The sequence below is a fragment of the Plodia interpunctella genome, chromosome 9 (genome assembly GCF_027563975.2).
Source record: "Plodia interpunctella isolate USDA-ARS_2022_Savannah chromosome 9, ilPloInte3.2, whole genome shotgun sequence".
Classification (NCBI taxonomy): Eukaryota; Metazoa; Arthropoda; class Insecta; order Lepidoptera; family Pyralidae; genus Plodia; species Plodia interpunctella.
The window spans coordinates 7,223,313-7,241,959 of NC_071302.1; the positions used below are offsets into that span (position 1 = coordinate 7,223,313).

An 18,647-nucleotide genomic window follows, 5' to 3' on the forward strand; every position below is an offset into this window, starting at 1 on the left:
GCAAGGATAATAAAAGCACAATGAAACATAGTTGTAGAGCCAGTAAACAAACGGTGATCCCAAATGGTTCGATTGCTGAATGTTTGGTCAAGTCACATAACGCATCAGCATTTAATATCTGAAAATGAATTAGTAATGGAAAAATCTGGCCGTATCTCAAAATTTTCCACTTGCCCTTGAAAACTAGCAACCACGAAGTAGAGCAACATTCTGTGCGAGCATATCGGTATCACCGTCTGGTGCATCGAACGATACACGAAGAAACTTTACGAGGCCGCACTTGCTCGAATCGCCGTGCTATGGGAGACCGTTGCTACAATCCATCGCGAGTAGCGAGCGAGTGGTTTAATTAATCGGTCCGATTACCGTTGTCTCTCGGACATCAATGGTGCTGGATTAAGGGGTGGTGGTGTCCTTTTCTGGTCGCAGATTTAGTGCGGCGTCGCGGCGTGTGGCGTCGCCGGGAGGGGGCGCGCCGTCGCTCGTAAACCATCGCTCGCCACATTCTACTGACGCGCGGCCTGGCGACTACGCGTTGCGTAACAGTGCCATAAACAACACGCGGCGTCCTACACCTGACTACAGACGCACTGACAACCAACTCCACGTGCGCTTGATTACGTATTACGCTCATGTCGCCTCTAAAACGCTGACACGTGACTTGAGCGAGTGAAACTCTTTGAACTCTTTTAGAACTGTGCTTGTGAAGAAGTTACCTACTATGGCGCTTCGAATGCCGTCGGGCCGCGGCCGCCCGGCGTAAGGTAAGTTTATTGGCAATTTACAGTCCCGAACTTGGCCAGCTCGGGACAGAGGGTCCGACGCAAGTTTTGTTTACTCAACAAACTTTTTCCTGAGTGAAACACCCTGTACAAACGGTTTGGTAGCGTTTAGAAACGATTAGAGCGATCATTTCGGATCCGCGGCGTTTAGCGAGAATAGCCTAAGCCCGACAATGAGAGGTTTATTCCCGTCATAAACTTGCAACGTCAATACACAAAAGGGGTTTTGATTATATATTACTTATAACAGTAATAAGACATGTATGGACACTGTATTATGATGGTACAAAAATTCGTCTAATGAAATCAGGTAAATAAGAAAAATAACACTTAGGTCACATTCACTTCTTCTGACACATTTCTTATATTAAGTTATATAGGAATTTTTAATACATGACAAGAACAAATTATTGAAGTAGATACAAATTCTTACCTGCCAAAATACAATTTCTAAATTGGAACGCTTGAGTGTTGCTCTACAAAGAAATTATAAAATGATTCTTTGTCTAATTAATTGATAAGTACAAAGATTAAATTTATTACTAAAAAAACGGAACAGTTGACAAATTGTCTATCGAACATACTAAATAACTGACAATGATACAATTAAACTAATAACTGTGTAGTATCTTTAAATGCCCAAGTCATAACATTTATGACCACTAAAACACGGAGTATCAAATCACAGTCCTAACTTCGGCCAATCAAATTTGAAACTTAAAGCTTTCACGTAAAGCTCAAATTTGTTTGTTTCGATGTTACTGAGATATAAAACAATTAACGATGAAAAGAGGCATATTTGAGGAGTTGAGATTTAGAAAATAAGGGAAATTATAGACTTTTAGGTAGTTATTAAAAAGTAATAGTTGTGTAGCCCAGTTAAATTCAATTTGATGCAAAATTATATGTTATAAAATGTAATGCACTCAAAACTGGCCTATAATTTGTACCATACACATATGGATAGCCTTATTTATAGAATATTATTAGTTTTGTGTTGTGCATTTACTTAGTTACTTATTTCATGTTTTTTCCTATGCATTTAATAATTATTGTAGTCGTGTATAGCTGAATAATAATGTTATTGCATATTATAAAAATATTATGACAAATACTTACATGGTTTGCAAAGTAAGTGAGTACTTATATCTATATAAATATAATCCACATAAAAGTCTATTTTATTTTATAACTAGCGGCCCGTCCCGGCTTCGCTCCAGTTAGAATGTAATAAATGATACACCTAAACATTCCATAGATCCCACACTACCAATTAGTGAAAACCGCATGAAAATACGTGCAGTAGTTTTTGAGTTTATCGCAAACAGACAGACAGATAAAAGCGGTAGAGGACTTAGTTTTATATAATGTAAGAATTTGTTTAATAACGTTTATTTCAAAAATATATACCTAGGTAATAATTTGTGATAGATTTATGTCTGTACATTATTAATATGTATTCACTTCTCATAATATTTATAGTGTATTCCACATAGACCAATATTTTTTATTTACGCTAATATTTGTATGAGACATCATTAAATATATAGAGCTATATAAAATTTAATTTATAGAGACGATTACATACAATGTTTAAATAAACAAATAAAAAACTAAATAGACGCATTGTACTGTCACATCTTAGCTGCTAAGAAATCCTGTTAATTGCAATTCTTAACACTATATGAATATATCATTAAAAAAGGGTCAGGTGGTATAATATTTTCCACTGAAATATAAAATATATCAATTTATATAATCCTATTATTTAAAAATTATTACAATAACATATGCGTACGTTAGCGTTTGATTAAAATTCAAACTATTTACTCAACTAATTACAGAAAACTTTCTCTCTAAGTATTCACAGTTCAAATTGATTCGTAATCTAACTTAGCAGCTGCATCAATAAATTCCAATACCTTATCCCTTGATCAAGCTTCCTCAAACAGAAAAAACGTTATGTAAATAAAAATAGACCATGTTTCTATAAGAGAATTCAAATAGATGCGTGTGCGTACCTCGACCGTAACGGAAAAGCTATCTTGGCCATGGGTAGTTCCAACGAGATTGTTTAAAAACATGAATTTTTATTTTTTATGTTTTGTTAGTTGAAATCCAAATTGTTAAACACTTTCTACTAATTTGTAATAAGCACAGATATTAATTGATAATTATTATCTTTTCCAATATGAACGGTCATGTGTGAGTTGAGGTCAGCACCAAGGGTTTTGTAAAAGTGATTTTTTCGTAGGGCGTTTTTATGTAGATACTCACATATATATGGCTTTCAGTTTTAATATACATTTAAAATTGGTGCCTTTACGCATTAATTAAAAAAAGAAATATTCGACAGACGCATGCACATCTCAAACATGACACTTAATGTCCAAACTTTGTTTGAAAAAGAATCCTCAATGTTTTTCAAAATTAATCTCCAAAAGCCCCCAAAATTTTTTTAAATTTAACTCTATTACATAATTTAAACATTGGCACAAAATAATATACCTAAGTAAGAAACTATTTTTACTTGTCATACCAATTTTGTTACCGGCCTAAATGTCTGAAGTATTCAGAAACAATACAAGGCAGCTTGAGCATTGAAGAAAGACCTCGTCTTGCATGCAGCGCTTGCGCATCTGCTCAATATTCCGTGTGTGTCGCCATCCATATTTGTCTTATTTCACATCACTGTTAGATCTCAATCTCTGCTTATTATTCAGCTCCTTTTTGTAAATTTTAACTTACCGTCAACAATGAGCCAGTTGATGTAAACCGCTTTATTTTTGTATCTTGAGGTTAATCAATGAAACCGGTTATACTTATACACAAACACAACTTACCTATGAATATGTAACTATATTGTTGTTTTACTCACAGTGATATTGCACCTGATACTATAACCTAAAAAACTCAAGATTAAAAAGTCAATTCAATGGAAATCAAGTTAGATTTTATTTTCTTAGATATTTGAGTGATATCAATAAAATAGTGATAAATTATATTCTATATATATTCGAGCAAGAGGTTTTTATCATTTTATCACTTATGATTTTTTCACTGAATTGGCTATAAAATTGATTATGCATTTACAACACCACACAATCAGTACCTTAAATACAAACAACAATTTTATGTTAAAAAAATTACTTTCTTTTTATGGAATATAGATTCCCCCGTCAATAACTCATAATCATGATCGTTATAAAGCTAGTGTTATTTGAAATACATGAAGTATTTCAAATTACACTGGTTTTTAATGATCTAAATATCAAATAACAATTGCGCTAGCTACAACGAACAGTGCAGTTGATGCTCAACTGTTTCTTGAAATACCAAACGGTAAATAAAAAATAGAGCACCTAGACGTAGAGCGAGCATGAAATTGTCTTCTCGCGGTCATAAATTATCATCTTAATAAGTTAATGAGTGATTCCACAAATGTTTGAGTTTTTGCGCGAGCGCATTCGAGCTCCCACCGGTCAATGCTATAAGCGGTCACTGCGCATCTGCCTTTACGAATTTGATTAAAGTTCATGTTTATTTATCGATCGTTTATTCAAAGTGAACGTGTCTCTGTACCGCTTAAGAATCGATTATAGTTTTCGAGTTTAAATTTTCGTCTATTTTTTCATTTTGGAATTTTGAATTTAAACACACTTTTACTACAAAATATCAAAGAATAAAAAAAAAATAATGTCATAATTTTTTCGCCTGCTGCTTTAATTACATTTTCTAGTTGTTAGTACTTTTTCAATCTACGTAAGTATATATTTAATTTTATACTTGTAGGTAGTTAAAAGAGTACCTATTACCTACTTGAACACCTAGTAAATAAATGTGTACGTACATTTCTTATATTGTAATAGATAAAATATAGCAATATTCTTTCTCTATTTCAGTGTCATTCTATTTATTTATTCACCCTTTCCTCATAATTTTGAAATAACATGTAAAAATAGCTACTTAACTCGTTTCTGTAACCCATTTTACTGCAAACATACGTCATTATTATAGAATTAACATTAACAACATTTAAAACGGCACAGTATCATGAAAATTAAAAAGTCTAGGGATTACATATACTTACCCTGTCTTTATAAGACTATATTTATATGTCAAAATTTTTTCAATACCTCGAAATGGTAATAGCCGTACGAGTAGGTATATCTGTTAATAATGAGTTTATTTTTTACTCAGCTTTTTATAAAGTAACTAATGAATAAAATAGTTGTACACAACTATTTTTTAACTTTATCAATAATTTATTATACATATTATAGGATAATAATACAAGAGATATTGATATCACGAATTCGTCTCACGTAGCGTCGATCAGACGCCGTTATAATTTTAATATCAACAAAAAACGTTCCGAAGCGTCAAACATAGCCGAGTAACAGGTGAAGTCGGTTGGTAAAAACCGCAGAGTAAAAACAAACAGTTGATAAATTTATGCAAGCATCGGCTCACACGATTATATCTGCTGGAATATGTCGGCCGAGACAAATTGTACTCTTCAAATGTAGTGAGGGTCGCACCGTACCATCCGATTATTTTCCTCATAATGCACAGCAATGTCAGATAAGAATTTGATATAGGTAATATTACCTATACCTACCTAGCTAATATTATTATTAATAGAATGTTTTAATACTAACGTATTTAAAAAGACCAAATATAAACAAAGCTTGTTTTGGGCAACGATTTTCCTTAAATTAGATCCACTTATTATTATAGGTATAGATCATGACTATAAGTTTTGCAGATTTTAGATTAAAATCAATAATTCATAACAAAATTAGTTTTATAAATAAATAAATAAATAAATGAGGACATACCACACATATTGAGCTAGCCCCAAAGTAAGTTCGAGACTTGTGTTATGGGATACTAACTCAACGATACTATATTTCATAACAAATACATATATAGATAAACATCCAAGACCCGGCCAATCAGAAAAAGATAGTTTTCCATCATGACCCGACCCGGGATCGAACGCGGGACCTCTCGGTTCAGTGGCAAGAACTTTACCACTGTGCCACCGAGGTCGTCAGTTTGATTTATACATTTTATTATATGATTAAAAAATACAGTAAAATACAATTAAATATTTGAAGGTGATTTTAGGAACAGTATAAAAAGTAGGACGAATGAAGATTTTTGGGCATCATTCGGCCGGACAACATTATAAAAAATTTAAGGAAAGATCGAAGCTAGTAGAAGGAAAGAAAAGCCAAGAATGACATTCAATGATGAAGTATAAAGAAGTATATAGTAGAAGACATGGCGCACTAAATCATAATTTTTATATCTGTATTATTGTACCTATGTTTGACAAATAAATTGATTGATTGATTAAACGATAAAGCAGACATTATGCTGTATTGGGAAGTAAAATCAATCACAATAATAGACCATAACGTGAAATGCAAACTAAGACAAGAGCCTAGTAAATATTTACGACGATTATGAGACATCTATTTATTATATCTACATCTCGCTCTTTTACTTGCTGGAGGTCAAAAATAACAAATTAAGGACATAGTGTACGGCAATAGACTCAGCATAATTATCGAATTGGCAATAAATTTCTGCGATCGCTGCCGGTCGAACTGCGTTCAATGTTGCCAGTTTATAAACACATTGTCTCCCGGGTAATAAGCTGAACAAATCTGATAATGTTTTTTATGATGACGCGAATTGACCAGAAATATATCTATCTAATAAATATCTAGTTAAATCCCAGAAAAGGATAGTTAAATTCTAATATTAAATCAAACGAAGTTAATATATCATTCATAATAAAAATAATTTTTTGGTAAAAATCTGTTTTGAACCCGGAATAAAATTTTTTCTCACTTTATTTCTTATCTCTATAATTTGTCATATAGACATCCAAATAAGAACCGACTGTGGATTAATAAATTGATTATGGTCACCCATTCAATGAAATTCAATGAATAGAATTTGATTTGTGTTTTTTATTGTTTTATCTGGTATATATGTAGTACTCAAAACAATAAAATACCTAATTTTATGTAAATAATTAAACATTAATTACATTGTAATTTTATTCGTTCTAAACTTCTATAACTTTCTAACATTTCAAGAAACGAAACTACCAGCATTGTCCGTATCAATCCTCAAATGATTTTTTTAACATATACGTCGTAGTTCGTCTAACAGACAACGTTTACTTATCCATAATTTCATCTATGATTTACAGATGTTGTGACCTCAAGTTCGATAATGAATGAGATGGTCGTAAACGGCGAAGTCGGTAGACCATTAATGTCAATAAAAAACCCATAAACTCTATTAGCCATCATAAACTTCACCGCATCTGGTCAATAACTCGTTTCGCTTACAAATACAGATAATTGTTTCATTAAAATGTTATATTCAATAAGAGATCATGATTTATCTATTTAGATTATTTACCTCTTGTCTATTATTTATTTTATTATAAGAGTAGTAGAAAGCAAAATACTTTAGTATTTTTTTGTTGCGTTTGAAAATATACAAAGATTGTGTCGTTACATTTTACTAAATGTTGAAAGTTTTACATAAGTGCAATAAAAAGAAAATATTACCTATGTAGATTTAGCAAAAGCCTACTGTCTCTATCTTTTTTTGTATACGACAGCAGTAAATTTACGTGTCAAATGATAAGCGAGTTTCGATAAAGAACACGGAAACCAACTTTTGTTATGAGGTTCACAAATAGGACTATAAATTACCTCAAGGTGTTATTCGTTTGAGGTACTTGGCCACAATTCTCCAAAACATTAGTACTATGCATAAAGTCATTGTCAAAAGCATTACCATAATAATTGGTTACCTGCTATTTAAGCAGGTGAATTGTTCCAAATGAGTTATTGTTTAGAACGCTTTTGTAAATTTGTGCAATTGTATTGTTTGCTGCAAATCCTGTTGCATTTTTATGAGTTCCAATTTTTTGCGACTCAACGGTCTTGAGACGTAAACATAACGGGATGTGATTTGCATCTTTTCTCTTTTTTGCATCACAATAGTTGACAATAGGCGAGCAGTCGTCGTGAACTAACTGTGCAGCTATTCTCGATTCATAGGAATCTGTCTCGATACAGTTACTTGAATATTTAACACATGTTTTGACTTCTGTTCTTGGGAAACAAAGATTTCATTCTGCTTTTGTATCGTTGTTTGAAATTGCTTCTGTTGACATTGTTTTATTGTTATTTTTTATTATTATAACAAACATTCCATCGATATGATTTGTAACATTTCTTTTATTTTTATCTGCATTTGTAGCATTTCTATTGTGCTCTTTGTATTGCATAAAATTGAAATTTTTTGTAAAATTATGATCAAAGTAATTGTGACGGATTTTATGAATATTTATTTTTGACAACTCGACGAATATTAATAAAAGTCTCAAATTATAACGTAAACTTGGGAGAATGTTCTGAAATCGGGACGGAGTATTTATACGGAAGTTGGTGGGTCCGTCGCGATGCGGCGGCGCGGCTCGAAAATTGTAATATTTCAAAATTACTCAAGAGTCGCGTTGGTTGAATAATGCGATAACTTTCAGGGTGGTTCCCACCCCGGCGTGCGTGCCGACTTACCCCAAGACTTGTTTTTGAACTTCTGTTCCGACCTGATCAAAATATACTCTCTGGAGAAACGGGATGGTATTTGACCGAATAATGTAAAGATATGATGATTTATGTGTTTTTATTATGAACTTGAGAGGTCGATCATAATTTAGAGAAGTTCTTGATACAGATATATAGCTTTTTGTTCTTAACAATAATAACTGCTTCTGTCGTCGCCAAGTTACTTTTATTTCAAGCTGCTAGTGTATGTAATCGTTCGAAAGAAATATAATAACTTTTAAACAAAAAAAAGTTATGAATATACATTAAAAAATATAAATCTGAATATCGATAAATTCTCATAAAAAGTATAAAAAAATACAAAGTATTTAAAACATCAATTAGTTCTTATAAAAATACGTCTAAATTATAATCCTAATCATTCAGTATAATATGAATATTTTCACATTTTTACTTGAATCGCGGTATAATCGTCCAGTTTAAAAAGACATAAAAGCAAGTATTTTGCCATGCAATAAAGACTTAACTGACAATACAGCGATATTGAGAAGCTTCTCTGCCTTTACATTATGATAGTATTATGTAGAATTTATGGGTATATTTTCGCCCGCGGGTCTGTTCATGAAAGTACAGATTCTATTACCAAGGTTTGAAGGCATATTTTAACAAAATACTTATGGATCAAAGACCGAAACCTGTTCTAACTCCTTTAAAATTTTTGCGCTCCACATCTAGTACTGATGGAAACAATTCAAAGAAGTTACCATTGTATTACAGTAACAATTATGAACTACAAAATATCATAGAGAAGTGAATAAGTAGGTATAATTTATCTTCTATTGAGATTTGCATTTTAGTCGAATGTATAAATATGATCAACTATAACTATAGATTCAATATAAATTGTATTATGTAAGTAAAGCATCTTCGGAATTTAACACCATTTGATTGATGGGCGCTGATTTTTAAAAATATCTAGTACTTATTTAATTTTAGTTCATACTAGCGGCCCTTCCTCGGGAATCACACAGTAAGTGTGTAAGTGATGAAAACTGAACAGGAAAGGTACTTCTTTATGTAAGTAAGGATGTATAATATGTTAGGATTTTTGTACTTACATTATTAAAGGCTCTTAAAGGCATATAACTAAACATTATTTTAGCTACATCTGTCGAATAACTTAGCCACACAAACATATAGTTTTACAGGGTTATATATTTATATCGATGGCTATATTCTGGAGGCCGCACGTGGAGCGAGCCATGTGACAAACCGGTCCGCGAGAGCCCACTAACCTCTAAACGGCTGTAGGTGAACTGTTGAAGGATCTTGCCATTTGTACTTACTTGTGGGAAATTCACGCCGTGAGAAAAATATTTCTCAACTGGGTTTAGAGAATTTTGATATGTATTTTAATGAGATTTTTATTTCGTATAAGAAAAAAAATATTTTCTAAATCTCACTCTCTTATCGAATGTGTAATTGCTGACATCAATGTTAGATTGTATTCAGTTTAAGGCATCTGATGTGACTTTTACGGTTATCTACCGACATCTAGATTATCTAACAGCTTGTTTGTAATAATAATAATAAATGTTGATGCTAACCCTTAGCATCAAGTATTTAAGAACCATTTATAAAAAGGCTGCTCCACCGATCCTTAACTTAAGAGTTAACTGCATGACCACAAAGAGCTCTATATGAATAGGTGAGTCGTCAGGTTAGATCGCGATCGGACTAGGTTTCAGTTAGACAAAATCTCGAAACTCAAGATATTAGTTTACAATTACTTTAAGTACTTGTGAGGGAGTTACAAATAATTATTAATACTCGCCTGTGTAGGAGAAGAGAAAGGATTAATATTACCATCTAGAAAAATATTGGTAAAGCCGTCAAGAGAAATTTTGTTACTAATTCTTAAAACTCCATGAATTTTGAAAGGGATAAGGGTTCAACAATATTGTCGGAGATTTCTAAAGAATGATTCAGAGACAGATAAAGCTTGAATTCCAAAAACTCCCAGTACTACTCTTTCCAAAGAAAAATCTAGTTATTCTCGTATTTATCTTTCTCAAAATATCTTAGTTAAAGTTGTACATGGAATAACTCGGGGCATAAATAAGAGACGGTTTGCGGCGCGCTAACGAACTGAAGTTTAGAATTGCAAGAGCATTCTTAAGAGTTGCCAGTCGGAGTTGAGGATATAAACAATTATTGAGATTTTATGGATTCGAGCTTAGATTAATTCAAATTAACACATTATATAACTAACTACTAAGCATATCTCTTTTTTGGAGTGTAATATCGACATTGATAAATGTAGGAAAGGGGACCCTGAGCTCCGACGTTCAACGTTTGGGGAAGAAACCTGGAGAGCCAAGATTTGGAATATCATTTTGGCAATTTGTAAAAGTAACGTTTTTGTTTGTTAATATTACATCCTGTCACCTGGGAACGAACGTGAGACCTCATTAGACCAGAGTTTTACTTTGCACAACGCCATCGCGACGAACGTGCATCAAGACCTTTAAAACGCCGATATAGCTTTCTAGAATTCAAGACATGCAATTGTAAGGTGTTGGAAAAACTCGGACAATTCCATGAAAATGCATCGCCGCAAAGAAACCAGCAGAGGAATGCCACATGCGGTCATTTTAACATCGCTTATATCATCATAGCAATGAGATTCCGACTTTATCTGTCTCGAATTAGTGTTGATTTTTTATCGACAGCCAATTGGCCATTGGGACGTTTCATTGGTGTTTTCGTAATTGTTTCGAGTTTTTACTGAGGCAAGGTGCAGCGAGTGCAATGGTGAGACGAGTGGGTTTTCTACATATGATAATCTGCTAAAATGTGTACAGGTGACAGTTAAGTGAATTTCGTTTTTTTTTTCGACGACGTTGATGTGACACTGTATGAGTAATCAAGTTAATCCAGCCTCTTTCTATATCTATATATAGTCGAAGGTTTTTTATTTAACATAAATACAGGCGTTATATTGATATAATATCGATGTCATGAATGATTTATCTACAAATTCCTTTAGTGTTATGTTTTCTTATCGAGTGGGTTGGTTTATTTTTAAACTTGTGTCAGATTTTATACAATTTGTTTTATAGGCATCTGTCATACAAATTCTACGATTTTATAGCATTATAAGTATCTATATTGTATGGAAAATTAAATGATGTAATATTATAGACAGCTAATTTAAAGTCAAGTTGTGTATATCTGTGTAGCAATCTGGGCCAACAATTACCTACTACAAGCTCTTGCATGACAATCTAGCGCCTGCGCATAGGAATTAATTGGGGACCTTAGGTTACTTAAACACCTGACCTTTTGAGCTTCGTAGATCTATGTCAGTGGAATATACTAATGGACACTGGTGTAGAATATTATTTCTTGAAATATTTAATCTATTATTTTTATATGACTGCATATGCGTCCCAAATATCCAAGTTCTTAATTTTCTATGTGTGTAGTTTTATAAATTATTATTGAGACGAAATATTATCTATGTGTACAAGTATATTTATCAAATTATCTCAGTTTTATGAATGCCTCGTTTCCCTAAATATTGTTAGAACCAATTGGTTTATTTAAATGTATAGTAATGTTATAGCCGAGTTAATAAAACTTAAAGAAATCAACTTGAAGGGGTAAATTTGCGCTGCCGCTCACCAAGCTTATGTTTCTTGGAAAAAAATACAAATTTTTTATGATCTACAAGTAGAAAAATTATATCTGTAAACTTTGCCGCTGCCGATATGACAAAATGGCGCATCTGCGGTAATCAAATCAAACAACACAGAAAAGGTATTATGCGTAGTTCTGGGCAGGTTAAAGTTACCGACAAAGTTGGCTGGTGCAACCCACTCTAAAACATATATATATTTTAGGCATCTGCCTATGTAGAAAATATATCTATATGTTTTAGATCGATGTGCTTTTTTTATGGGAGCGAATATTTTCTACATGGGCAGAATTTCGGGATAAAAAGTATCCTATTTGTTATTCCAGGTTATTTTCTAGCCATGTACCAAATTTCATAACAATTGGTCCAGTAGATTTTGCGTGAAAGTGAAACGTACACACATACATACATCCTGACAAACTTTCGCATTTATAATATTAGTAGGATTTAAAGGTCTTCGAGCAAACAATCAAATTAAATCGCCATCAACGGACTACACACTTGATTGATAGCTTAAAGGCTGCCGGTAAAAAATATGCGATGTAGTAAATACAATGCTATCTTTAATTGGAGATATATATGATACGTTTAATATCATTTATTACCTTTTTTTATTCTACTGAGCAAACAAACTAATCTGACAGTAAGTGGTCACCACAGACGTTTGCAAAACCAATATAACCCGTTGCCAGCCCTGAATAAATGTTTTCACAACATTTCGTATAATAGTTATAACTTATAATTTATAAAACACACTACAATCACAGCGACACACATATCAAAAACAAATTGAAGATGAAATATAGTATATTGTTTAATATTAGGCTTTGATTATCGCTAGTTCCAAAAACAGAATCATTTATTTTTATTGTACAGTAGACTGCATGTCAAGTTAAGCTGCATAGATCCTTATATCGCGGTGATAGGGTTGAATTTGCAATTAATTTGGGTAGGTTTAAGTGTTGTTGACTGTGTATTAGGGCAGTGTGAATGAAAATAATCTCGATAATTAGACAAGACGATGACACACGACTCTTCCTGCCGTCACCGAACTGCAGAAGATTTAATGCACACTGAGCACTAATTAGACGAGGGCATTCTATGTAAATGCTGTCTATTCTATGGTTCTTTATATTGGTCGAGTAAACTGGTATTCGAAATGTTGTCAAATAAAGTGCATGTGTCTGACGACTTGTTAGTAACTTAAAATAAAAGCGTTAATCAAATCGGTATGGCGTGTGGTTATATCCTGGGATAGGACCAATCCATATTCTCCTGTCGAGGATGTCGTCAACAGGACATCGACCTACCCAAATTCATTGCAAACTCGCCGCTATAACCGCGCCATAGGGGTACATACATACTTAATGTGCTGTTGACTGTACGAGGCGACTAAGAAACACAAAGCCTTGACAGGTGATAGGCAACAATATCATTGCCGAATCTTCAAATTACTGAAAGTTTATTTTTACACTGAGTCCGAGTTTCATGATGTTACAGTCCCGAATGAAATTGGGAACACGTGAGTATGAGACAGAGCTACATACTAAAAACAACATAAGTCTCTCTCTCTCAATCTCTTACATTAGCGTTTTCCCGGTTTCTTCCGCAGGTGTTGGAGCCCAGGGTGCACCTTCCTACATGTTTGTCTCCACTTCGCTCGTCCATTTAATAATAAAAGTACTATTATATCGTAAAATGTAAACTAACAGCGCGTAAGCAGCTTGAACAAATAGACGCAAGCGCACTAAGCATTGGTAATTACATGCATGAATCAAATTTATTCTTCGGCGCGTTTTAAGTTAGAATATTTAAATCTATGCTAATTTTATAAAATATTATCTAAAGTATGTCGAAATGTAATATATATATATATTTTATTCTCATTGTTGGTGGATGTGGGAAAATGCTTGATATCTATTAATTACGAGGTTTAGATAGCTTAGGTCATTAAATGTCTCCATTTAAAATTTCATCAAAATGGTCACATACAGACAGGTAGATATACAGACAGGTAGACATACAGACAGGTAGACATACAGACATTCGCATCTTTAATATTAGTATGGAAAAAATAACATTATCGGGGTTTTCTAAACACACTGTCTGACTGTTGTATTGTCATTGGACAACGATTTGACGCATCCGGTCACTTGTCAAATTCAAAATGAATGAGTATCTTCTGGACTTTCAACAAATGCATTCTGGCGGACAAGTACAGAAAAACCTTCATTTATACCTAAAAATCGACTTAGAGAAGGTAAAATCAAATAAACACCAAAAAACAGAAACAAATTCGAGTGTTAAAACTGAAAAATCTGTGTTGCGACTGCCAGGAGTACGTGATTCGTGAACGAGCGAAATTTTACACACCCAAAATTAATTCACAGTAATTTTAGTACTCTTTCAAACCAAATAAACAGCACGTTCGAAGCGAGGGACTGCTCTTGAAGATCCTCTACCACTGTAACCGTTCGCTGGCAAAAATCGCTTTAGTCCAACGTTTATCTGGTTAACTTCACGTGAATCCCGCTAGACTGAGCTGTTACTTGGTACAGGGGCGGACGAGTAATGTTATGAGCAAGCCATTATTGTCTCGCCCCATACCGTAAAACATTACGCAGTCGTGCCGACCCCGAGAAATGCATTTGGAGCTGTCAAAACCACCTATTAAAATAGAATTTTCAGCTATGATTCCTATAAGTATCGCTTCTGTTTGCTTTTATGGTGCATTATGCGTATATTTATCTTTTTGCCCGGAAGGTTTGAATAGAAAATATTTTTCGAATATTTTACTGCTGTGAGTAAACGACAGATTTTTCTTTTGGTCTGAAAATTGAAGAATTGCATTCTTGCCCAAACATCATCTTTAATGGTGCTATTTTACATACTAAACATCAGGGAATTTTAATACAGATAAATGGCTGAATATATAAAGAAAAATGTAAATAAACATCACTTGCCCTAAATCTTTATGCATTACTCAGGATTGATCTGCGCACGGCTATAAATTCAGACGTATTATATGCTCTTCCGGACTTAGTTAATTTATATGCTGACCCAATAAATTAATATACGAGCTGGAAGTGACAACAAAGTGTGCAATAATTAACTAATGTCAGGACATCTGTCATCTGTCAAATATTTTATTAATTTTAGGAACTTCAAAGTGGTATTAGCAGCTCCATAGAGTGCCTAAAGTGAAACCGTTTAGGATCATCCAACGGACGTTTCTGCCGAACAGTAAAAGATGCTGCGATCTCATGGGAATTGCTGTTATCAATACTTTCAATATTCAATTTGAATAGATCGGTTCTTATGTTATTTCTATTTCGATTATATATTTCGATTTCGCATTTCGATTCCAGTACAGATTGTACTGGAATCTTTTGTGGCAGTCAAATTCAAATTCTAAATTATATATTAAACTTAGGATGATAATTCACTTATTGGCGTCAAAATTTTTCATAAAACTAAGAAGTAGGAGAAGAAGAAGCTAGCAAACTTCACCATACCCTTTACTCCAAAGATACGTTAATTATTAATGTGGATGTGAATGGTTATTAAAATTATTTGTATAGAAAAAGATTCTACAACAGTAGTTATTTCGATAGCAGATTTTATTTAGTTAGTTTAGTTTAGGTAGATTTGTTCTTTTTGCAATCCTAACGATCTGTCACAAAAATTTAGAGGCCGTTGTCAAGTCTCCATCACACGTGACAGGCACAAAATCGCCAAACGCAAAGCTAACGTCACCATAAACTAACATCCGGCGAATGCTGATGTATTGCAGCCACAGAACTATGGAAACAAATCTCCCAGAGTAATAATTTACGGGCGCAATATGGCCGCTCGAAAACAAAACAAAACAGGAGCGACCCGTGATAAAAGATGTCGCCAGTCGCCAGTGCGCCTCACTTTAAAGATAGACTGGCCAGTACTTAGATAGCAAAGGAAAATAAACTATTCAGCCAAACCAAAGACTGAAATCTGCGCGCACGCCGACCAATCGGTGTCGGCAATAATTATAGTTTGCCTTCGAATTAGGAACGTCGTGCGTGTCGCCAGCTAATTGAAAATAGAATTAACTGATTTATATCGTTAAAACAAACGCCGCCTTAGAATTTTGCATTTCCTTAGGAAAGCCCGATATGATTATTAATAATGTATAGTTTGAATATTGAATTACCTATTTACGTAATATTACGTACTAACTTTATAACCACCATAAATAGGCATAAAAATTGATAACTTATCTATAAACATGCCTCACTTTACATAACTTTGATATAGTGGATGCCACCAAGTTAGCCTCATGAAATATGTTAAGTTTATGCAACGTTCAATGAAAGCATTACAATGTATAAATTCAATTAACGATACTCGGATAGTAGGTTACAAAAAATATATTCCAAACATTAACCCTCCGTTGCACCAATCAATTTGACGCTAACTTTAACTGCGCACCGCTGCTTAATAGGTAAAATGGCGAACTTTGCTGTACTCAGGTTAAAGTTAACGTCCAATTTAAGTGGTACAAGTCAGGTTAAGTATAGAGTAATATTAATCGTTTCCTTTCCGAACATGATAGCTCGATTAACCTATAGATAGAGCATCCACAGAAAAAAATAGTCATTTATTTCTCTATTCATAGAAGGGCATCTCTTCATCAGCGTACGATTATCACCTATTAATTACACCTTCTACGTCTTAGATATTTAATTAACACTCTATAGTGTTATTACCGTAACAAAAAAGGGTAGTTTGTAAGCACAAATTAGTTTATTCATAAATTTTTAAATGCTACACAGAATGCATAAAAACTGTGTTTGATGTATGCACATCTTGAAGAATGATAATTGCTTCAAGACATTTATGTGACTGTCATTTTTCATTATAATTGCCATATGTCAACGTTAAAACAGCCGTGGACATGCATATTTTTCTTAAATATCAATGAACATAAATTAGTTGAAGTGTGGCCCTCCGAAGTGACTGAGGGACACATAGCGGTAGTAAGTAAGTAAGCGTTAGTAGGAATTCATTTTAGAGTGAGTTGTACCGGACAAAATGGTATTGTCTGCGTTTATTGCGCAAGTTAAAGTTAACGTCAAAGTTGATTGTTAGTTGTTGAAGAAACCATTCTTAATTTTCTATGTTTCATGCTAATGGCAAAATTTTTTTCGAAATGGCATTTAATGGCAGATGAGTTTTAAAAACTAAATTAAGCCACCAATGTTAGCGTTATGGTTGCTCACTTGACGAAATACTTCGAATCGTAGGATAATATCGTCATTCTCCGGACAATTATTTAAAAAACGAACGCCCGTTGAGCACGCCCGTGTCTCTTTTGCTCATATTTAAAATTGTATTCCCATCTCTTTCGAACACCGGCTCCGTTCGCGTCGATAATAGTGGAATGTGTCGGCCGACTTCATAGTCGTAGTTGGTCATAGACAATTAAATTGGTATAATTAAAATATTAGTACTTATAATGGAGTTGATTTGAGTCATTGAAACTCAACTGGGTTATTCACTATAGGGCCCCATGAAGACGTGTGTGGTCAAATGGTGTACTGCTGTGAAGCATGGGGTCAGAAATGGGGTTAAAATTGCTTTTACAACCTGCCTGACATCAACCCTCCGTGGAAATACTATTGTTGCCTATCAGCTGCCAGGGATATGTTCCTTAGTATATGCGATATCTGTTAAGGAAGATTTATGTATATTATTATGTATATTGTGTATGTTATTAAGATTTTACTTGAGCGAAATTGGGACGACGCTAGTATTCAATATGAATCTCATACTATGACCTCAAGTAATTATAAGCAAGTATTTTAAACTGCGATAATAGGGTTGTATATTATGTCACTATAATCTTAAGTTTTCTTTATGTGTATGTTTGTTTGTGTTACAATAAAGAAAATTCTATTCTTTACAATCTATAGATTGTACTATACAACATTTGTCAACATCTTAAGAATGTTTTCTATTATTTAATAAAATAATCAGTTGCACCACTATATTAATCTCTGCTAAAGTCGTTAGTTAGAAAGCCACAGATTACTATGCACTTTAACAAATTTGATATCGACCGGTGATAACTCGAACATGCAATTCTGTGCAAATGTAGGCTTGTTTATTCTTAATTAGGTAGGTTCAACCCTAAACAGATTATGGTTGAATATATGTTTAGTACTAGCGTTTACCCGTGGCTTCGCTCGCGTAAATTTACCACGGCAGCAGTTATTTTTCCGGGATGAAAAGACCTATGTTCTTCTCCTCCATACTTCAAACTACATGTGTATGGCAAATTTTAAAAATATTGTTTGAGTAGTTAGAGTCTGACTCTTCAGGTTCTATGTAACAAACAAACTCTAGGTAACACACAAACTTACCTTCGCATTTATAATTAGTTACGATTACGATGTCCAAAATTAAAATTGTTACATTCAAGTCATCTAGAATTGGTTTGAGCGATTTACGGAATATTTTTTATCTTATGCAAAGCAAGCAAATAAACACGCGGTCTACTTGACCGATTTTATTCCACAA

General features: G+C 33.5%; 1 protein-coding gene across 1 annotated transcript in view; it reads left to right on the forward strand.

Annotated features, from left to right (window-relative positions):
* The first annotated feature begins 278 nt into the window (after window positions 1-278).
* Window positions 279-18,647, forward strand: part of LOC128672433 (homeotic protein antennapedia) — a 172,395-nt gene continuing 154,026 nt past the window's right edge. The window contains exon 1 of the mRNA XM_053749579.2: window positions 279-764. The gene's annotated coding sequence lies outside the window, so the exon portion shown is untranslated. The remainder of the gene's footprint in view (window positions 765-18,647) is intronic.